The sequence below is a fragment of the Diadema setosum genome, chromosome 2, assembly GCF_964275005.1.
Source record: "Diadema setosum chromosome 2, eeDiaSeto1, whole genome shotgun sequence".
Taxonomy (NCBI): domain Eukaryota; kingdom Metazoa; phylum Echinodermata; class Echinoidea; order Diadematoida; family Diadematidae; genus Diadema; species Diadema setosum.
The window spans coordinates 4,351,890-4,357,955 of NC_092686.1; positions in this window are offsets into that span (position 1 = coordinate 4,351,890).

Sequence of the window (6,066 nt, forward strand, 5' to 3'; positions counted from 1 at the left end):
CGTTCTTTCTCTCCGTTATATCTAGTGAGCAACATATGTCGAGGAGGGCCCTAAAGTTTCCAAATCTGAAGCAGTGACTATATCACTGCATGTATGGTACGTAGAAGTGGGATTGTACAGGTGTGTGGATGTCTCCTTTAAATTCTTCTCTGTTCAACAGTTAGTGCTGCATTAACCATTAATAAAGTTACATGTAGGTTATCGAGTACACCGGTATCAGTACTTCCAGGATTGAGAAAAGCATGTCTTGATCTTACCATTTTTTATTTTTTATTATTTAAAGTAATTGTAGGAATCGCCATTTTTCCTTAAACATCCATCTCCAAACTGTCTGAGGATTTGTATGCGATGTCAAAAAAACCAGATGACAACATTGAACGAAAAGGTCAGACAAGTGTCGTGCTTTTAAAGCAGTGAGGAACAATTATATAGTAATCCTTTTATTTTTCAACATGAATAGGCATCCTTCAATGAAAGGGTCACTGAGATTTTAATCCGTTACTTCCAAGGTAATGCAATCCTCCCCTTAAATATTATGCATGGTACAGCCAGTTCCCCAAATGAATTGTTTGTTGTTGTTTTGTTTTTTTTTCCCTGAGAGATAACATTGAGAAGGCCCTGCCATATGGTCTGATGGGCACCTGTAGTGGGTTTCCAAAATTACGACCGCTACACTTTATAAGATTGTCTTTCCATGCTATTTGCTTATTTATTTTTTTTTTTTTTATGTGAGTATTGAGACAGTGACCTATAGGATGAATTAAGTAGGAAAAAAAATGCTATGTGTAACTTTATGCAATTTATATTTGATTATTCAGCATTTCGTCGCGTGAGAATGATAAGGGTGTTACGGTGCCTCGAACACTGTGGCTTTAGTGACAATTTAATGCCCTTATTCTCAACTGTCCATTTATTGTCAATTTTCAAACTGACCAGAGTCTATTAAAAGTAAGATACCGGTACCTGGTCACGTAAAGGGAAGAACAGTCCCAATACATCAATGGCTTCATGTAGTATGGGGTAAAGTGAAAGTGTGGCCATGGATTGAGGATGACATAAAATGCTATTGTCATGTGAGCATAACTCAAAATCAATCAAGAATATTTGAGTGAAAATAAATTTTGTTGCGGAAAGTGCTGAAGTCACGAGTTCTGGGATATGTGACAGGCCCTTTTGCATGGAATTACAGCACAGCATTGGACCCACAAAGACAGGATAGGTCTCCCATGTTATCTTTCGTATCTAAAAAAAGCATCTCAAAGCACAAAAACTGGTCACTGCCATGACTTGGTGGTATTTCACAGAGAACCACTTCCCTCTGAAAGGTTGTTTAACCCGCTGAGGATGGGCTGATTTTGCTACAACACACATTTCCCCATAGACACGTGCCGGAGTATACTCAGGACTTGTCTTCATTGGGTTAAGGTCATTACAGACTCCAAACTATCCTTTCCTGAAATGCTTCCCCCAAGAATATACTATGCACTGCCCCAAAGAAGCATTTTTGGGCATTTCTTGGTTTGAGTAGCGTGACCCTGCATCACAAAATCAGCACAAAGTCACCAGACAGGGTTTTTAATAAAAGGCAGATTTTGAAAGAGCAGACTCTAAAGTTTAAAATTACTTGTAACTCAGTACAATTGGACTTTGCCAGCCCATCTAGATAATGGGATGAAAGTACAGTTTGTGGCAAAGCATTTACTGAGAAAAGAGGCTTTGAAGCATAAGATCTATTCAAGTGCTTAATCTCACCTAGCAATGCTCTGTGCATTGAATGGGACAAAGAACGGTGAATAAATCCCCAGGGCAACTAATCTGAAGGGATTATCAGATTGAGCTGAAAGTTTGCACATTCTTTAACCCTATTGCAGGCATGGCGATACGGTGCAATTAACTCGGCCAAAGCATATGACCTCGAAGCCTCATTTGCATAAAGTAGACAGCTTGTGTACGCAAAACTGCTGGGGAAATGTTGCAGGACAATCGCAGTATCTCGCCTCAGAAGCCATCAAATGATAAAATCTATATAGCAAATTGAAGGAGAAACTATTCTCTTACTGGCAATGTTAGTTAGCTTGGATTTTATTGAGGATAAACCTGTGAAAATTATGTTGAAACTTAGCCTCCGAAAAAGAACATTTGGTCTCTAAAAAAGTGTTAATTTATCACATTCTTCTTTATTGCCCAAAAATGAAACTTCAGTATATGACTTGAGGTAGTATGTCCATACTGTGTTCCAAATATTTTTTCTGTAATATTTGGCGCACGGTGAAGTCGTGGGAAAAAACCAAGACCACCGTCATTTCTGACCCACGTAAAATCCACAGCGTAAACAGTATGCAGTCCGATGTATTGGTTTTCGTGCTGCATGAAACAGTTGAAGCACATTGCAGGGTTCATCTCTCGCCCACTCACACCACCCTGTGGACCGAAACCGAACCCTGTCGCCGTGCGTCGAACCTGACACCACTGATTGGCTAAGCATGCGCTGACCAGTAGAGAACGAATGCGCAGAAGAATGATCTAGTTGTGTATGTCCAGTATTTTCTCCTAAATTTGGTTGTCTTTTTGCTCTGATTTTCTCCTAACTACTAATTATGCAAACACGAAACTTCGCAGGTAGTGAGTCTGGTGGATACAGACTAGCAATATGTTAATGAAATGCATATTCATGCTGGCGCAGACTTGTGTCAGGAAATAATCGTAACCCTTTCCCACGGTTGACTCAAACAGAAAAATACAGATATCTCAAAAGATACATCAGCATTTTCGCCCAAAAATCATATGAAGGATGACATTTCCATATTAGATATACATGTACGTGTGAAGTTTCAAGGGATTTGGTGATAAAAAAAATAAGGGAGATATGAGGAGGTGAACTTTCGAGAGTTTTTGTCCTTCGCTTTGCACAGTGCTTTGATGACCGACACGAATTCAAAAGCTTTGGCCTCTTTAATCAGTGAGTTAATTGCACCCTGGGGGGGGGGGGGCCTCATTTTTTATTGTTTTTCAATGAAATTTGTCCGCAACATTGTTCCAAACATGAACATATATTATTGATTGAGTTTAATCAATAAAACCAAAAAATAATCATGCTATTTGTGAAAATTGACTGTAAGCACAATTTGCATTGAAATTGTACAAGAATTCACGCTTCTGAGCAATTTTTCGTCTAACATGCATGTAGATATTTATGCGTAACTTTGGAATCACGTGCCCGGGCATCGCAAATTTTGTGTCAAAAGATGTGGGAGACTCAAAAGAAGAAAGTCGTGAAATATCGTGGTGATAGCTTTTTGCGATGGTGACACATCACATGGAATGTCAAGGGGGGCTCCGAGGCACCCCCCCCCCACCTTTAGTTTGGGTTAAGCTATTCTATTCATGACTGATACCACCCTTCAGTGCAGATAACATCATCTTATTAAAAGTTATGACTTTATAGGGAAGAGTGTGCATAAACGGTTTTAAATTCAAGAAAGCCTACATAAAAAGAAAGTGTTCTTCAAATAAAATCTGCAAAAAAAGACAATTCCCCATTCCTGCGGCAAGCCCAAACTTCAGGTTGATAAAGACCACAAAAAGTGTGCTTTCAGGGGAAAAAACAACAACTAAAAATGGACTAGGTTTTACCAATTTCCACTGTTTTGAGTCATCATGTACAAAAATATGGTCATGTGACCTTTTGTTGGTTTTGTGATGCAGGGTCACATATAGTGTCTCTGTGATGATCCTTTCACATGAACTGGGAACTGAGTATTTTGATCAGTTATGTGTAATCAGGAGAATGAAAACCTCAGCATAATCCTTGTATACTCATCCTCGAGTTTCAATCTCTGCAGATGAATGTCCAATTCATGAAGTGTTGCTAGAATCAGACTTTAAGGCCTATGTGTGGACCTGCGGATTTTGCAAAAATCTGATCATAAAGATATACAAAGCATGAAAATGTCAGGTTTAATCAATTTCTTTCATGCGCTTCAGAGATGCAGCTGAGTCTTCGAGAGTGAATCCCACCACTCTTGCAAAAGATATCAAGACAGTAAGTAGCCAATGAGCACACAAGTTGTCTTTCAGTCAGTGTGTCTGTGCTTCCAAGTCTTTCCCGCTAGCCAGACCAAACTTTACCATGTTAGATTAACTTACGGTTTCTTTTTGGTTTGAAGAGGCACATTCTCAAGTATTGCATTTCTTTTTTCATTGTTAATGCAACGCTTCTTTTCTGTAGAAATGTTCACAATTCTTAATTATACCGAGCCCCGTCACTGCACAGAAGTCGCGAGAGGGCTGTACAATCAGGATCTGAAATACCAACCAACTAACATTGATAGCGTTGATTTTGGATTTATGACATTGTGTTTGTTACCTCAGACCCATTACAGTGTATTAACAATCTTTATCAATTAAGTGTCATTACGTGTGATCAATATTCGCATATACGCAATTCACAACTTACTTATGTACCAAAAACGAAGATTTAATGCATTGCGTGCACACTGTAGATCACATTTCTCCGCACAATCAATCGCTGATAGAGCTGGACTGTCATCGGGTTACACTTTCAAAGGTCGCACTGTCGATTGTGAGCACATGCAGCGGTACACTTCAGCAGAGCACGCCACAGAACTCTATGTGACGCACGCAAGGAAAATGTTTGTAGTATGACTGGCAACTTGCATTGTCCAAAGCTGGTATTTTTAACTGTGCAACAATGGAATTCGTGGTCAGGGATTGCGATTAGAAATTGCAATTTTTTGTTCCATGGACATAGCGCAAGGGCTCGCTATTGACTGATGTACCATACTGTAGACCAAGTATATACTTTACATGAGCATAACATACATGGAATTTGTGATAGAATGTATAAATTTTCTTCACTTTTGTAGTTGTGGTTTTGCAGTGTTGGTGTGGGGTCTGTTTGTCTGACACCGTGCTTTGCACAGAGTCTGGTCAGGCTAGTAATTCCCCAGGTATTGCATAGTCTGGGAATAAGAGGGTCAGAAAAAGAGTAAACCAAAAACATACCAACAAAGAACAAAAAAAAAAAAAAAGGAAAAAATCCTAATGTCCAGATTTTGATTGGCTGGATGACAGTAGTGGGATAACATGAGTTCAACTTCTCATGTTTACGTGGCAATCAAAGTATTGACACAGACCCTTTCTCTCACCCTAATTCACTGGGCACTACTTCTGCAATATTTGGGCAGTTTCCATTCTGTTGTGGATGGAAAAAAAAAAAATCTGCCCATGATAAAGTGTTACCACTCTCGAAATTTGTCGAAAAAGATTGCACTCCATTTACCACAGTGATGAGTAGATCTGAATGTAATGAGAAATCTTCATTAACAGTGGCAGATCCAGGGGGAAGCGCACTGGGCGGGCGCCCCCCCCCCCTTTATTTCTTGTTATCTTAAAAACAAAACAAAAAAAAAGAAAAAAATGGGGAGTGCGTGTACCCCTTTTAATTTTGTAAAGGTGCCCCCTTTTATGGAATTCCTGGATCCACCCCTGATTAGGTTGCTCAGGAGAGGAAAGATTCCATTCTATGTATCTTGTCTTTTGAGTAAAGGACAGAGAGTTACTGTCTGAAAAATCTCAGAACAAGAAACCCTGTGGTTTGATGACCCCTGCTCACAGGACTCCAGTTTTACTGCACCAGATCTGAATTTGGAAACCACAAGAAAAGAAGAGAAAATCTCAGAATCTTGCTTTACTATCACAGTCATGTATATTAAAAAAAAAAAAAGGCACCATGTAACATAGGGAAACTAGAGGATTTTTTTCCCTTTTTTTTAAGACCAGAATGTTTTGTGAAGCATAAATATTTTGATATCAAATCATCAACAAAATGAGAAGTCATGACCAGCACCCCAAAATGATTATAATACACTGTAAGTTTGCTGCTCTCACTTACCATTATTTATGAGACATACCCCAAACATTTTTTTTTTTTTTTTTGATAAGGCATTGTCATTTTTTTTTCCAGCATAATCTGGTTCTTTTTGGTCAGAGCAAAGAGTGCTAGCTTTAACAGATATCCGTCATTGCAAGAATACAAAATACAAG